Source organism: Bos indicus, chromosome 13, assembly GCF_029378745.1.
Source record: "Bos indicus isolate NIAB-ARS_2022 breed Sahiwal x Tharparkar chromosome 13, NIAB-ARS_B.indTharparkar_mat_pri_1.0, whole genome shotgun sequence".
NCBI lineage: Eukaryota > Metazoa > Chordata > Mammalia > Artiodactyla > Bovidae > Bos > Bos indicus.
Window position 1 is genome coordinate 40,646,015 of NC_091772.1, and position 2,454 is coordinate 40,648,468.

The window sequence follows — 2,454 nt, forward strand, 5'->3', positions numbered from 1 at the left end:
GGTATCTTGAAATTAAAGGTTCACTCTCCCTAAAATTTCAAAAAGCATAGAACTTAGGCTTTTAAGGGTATAGCAGTGAGAATCCCAGGGACGGGGGAGCCTGGTGGGCTGCCGTCTATGGGGTCGCACAGAGTCAGACACGACTGAAGCGACTTAGCAGCAGCAGCAGCAGCAGCAGTGATAAAAGCTTTCATAATCATTTCTAAAAAGCAACACTTCACAGTTTTGTCTCTCCAATGGTTCTCTAATATACTTGTAGAAGGAAGGCAACAGAAAATCAAGAATAAAAATAGCTGAGCTCTCCACAGTTGGGGTTCCTGCCTACTTTTCCTGTTCAAAGAAAAGAGGAGACACCATCTTACAACAGATTCATCATAGACAACTGGGCTTCTCCAGGGACAGTCAGCATTTGATGCCCCATATCCCTTGGTTCTTGTTGCCAATGGTCAGCCTGGCGATGGTGGTGAAATGGGGGCAATTAACCTGTAGATGAGGGAGGGCTTCCTTTAACAGTTGAGGGTTACCATCCAGCATGATTCCAAAGACCTGTAGTGTTTTTAGTGTGGGAATTTCTCTAAGTTCAAGTAAAGTTTCAGGTATTATGTCATAGCACTCACTGAGTGCTATGTTGGAGGTAGCTGAGTTGGTAAATATCTAGAAAGCAGTCACTTTTCAGCATAACACTATCACTTAAGTATAGGTGGACAAGATTGGGACATCTTCCCAACTGAGGCAGAGACATCTGATCTCTGCAGATTCCTTTGGTACCTGCTGAGATTCAACTGGATGATGGTCTCCGACACGTATGCTGCTGCTGCTGCTGCTACTAAGTCGCTTCAGTCGTGTCCAACTCTGTGCGACCCCATAGGTGGAAGCCCACCAGGCTCCCCCATCCCTGGGATTCTCCAGGCAAGAACACTGGAGTGGGTTGCCATTTCCTTCTCCAATGCATGAAAGTGAAAAGTGAAAGTGAAGTTGCTCAGTCATGTCCAACTCTATGCGACCCCATGGACTGCAGCCTACCAGGCTCCTCTGTCCATGGGATTTTCCAGGCAAGAGTACTGGAGTGGAGTGCCATTGCCTTCTTCCGACACCGTGTGCAATAGCCACCTATAGGTGCTTTTCAGTGAAGTCTAAGCACCAAGAGAGTTTCAGCTCAGCTCATCCAATCTGGAACAGCTGCTCAGCAAAATCTTCAGGGCAGATTCAGAGAATCCAGAATGCCCAGAAAGGTTGAGTTGCAGTAAATTTGTTTTCTTAGCAAGATTATCAACAATGGGATCAGAAAGCCAGAGGCCTTCCAGGCTGAGATTCTGCAACTTGGAGCAGTGAGACAGAAGGCCGTGGAGGGTAAACACGTCAATCACTAAGTTCGATAGGTCCAGGTGCTGTAGACAAAAAGGGCTGAAATATTCAACTAACAATTGGTCCATAAATGATCACGGGCAGCAGAAGGCAACTACCCTTCAGGACAGAAGCCGACCAACCACATCTGGGTAGAGGTTTCTGCCCGTGAGGTCTACAGTCTGCCAGAGAGACTCATCAAACTCTAGATAATGCTGTCTCTTAACAAACACTGGAGACTTTCAGGAGTTCAGGGAGGCACAGACCGGAAAAGATTCCTAAGAGTAGCTCGTCTGGAAGGGAGTCCCAAGAAATAGCTGGAAAGTTCTCTCGTTTAGCTTAGGTCTGTGGATAATCTCAAAGTCCTTGTCATTTCCTTTGCTTTTCAGCCATTTTCATGGGGGACTCTGTGGGTGGCCCAGGTTTGAAAGCAGTTGCTGGGGGATAGTCTCACTGTCCATCTCCTCCTTCTCCAGGGTGGAGACCCCCATGCCTGAAAGCAATCAGAAGTCTAGAACCCCCATCCCCACGTGAAACTGGTGGTGGCATTGGTCCTCTGGTTGGGTGTCTCCTGGAAATGTTTCCTGTGTGTGGCGTCTGCAGGTTGGGGAGTTTTAAATGTGCTCATTAATTGCAGAGGTGCCCGCCTCCCAGATTCCCACTTTAGCCTGTCAGTTCAGTTCAGTTCAGTTCAGTCGCTCAGTCATGTCCAACTCTTTGCAACCCCATGAATCGAAGCACGCCAGGCCTCCCTCCCTGTCCATCACCAACTCCCGGAGTTCACTCAAACCCACGTCCATTGAGTCGGTGATACCATCCAGCCATCTCATCCTCTGTCGTCCCCTTTTCCTCCTGCCCCCAATCCCTCCCAGCATCAGAGTCTTTTCCAAAGACTCAACTCTTCACATGAGGTGGCCAAAGTACTGGAGTTTCAGCTTTAGCATCATTCCTTCCAAAGAACACCCAGGGCTGATCTTCTTTAGAATGGTCTGGTTGGATCTCCTTGCAGTCCAAGGGACTCTCAAGAGTCCTCTCCAACACCACAGTTCAAAAGCATCAATTCTTCGGCACTCAGCTTTCTTCACAGTCCAACTCTCACATCCATACATG

The 2,454-nt window shown here is 48.1% G+C and overlaps 1 pseudogene; it reads right to left on the reverse strand.

The window, feature by feature from the left end:
- Positions 1-237: 237 nt before the first annotated feature.
- On the reverse strand, positions 238-2,164 carry LOC109567618 (S-phase kinase-associated protein 2-like; annotated as a pseudogene).
- Positions 2,165-2,454: the final 290 nt, after the last annotated feature.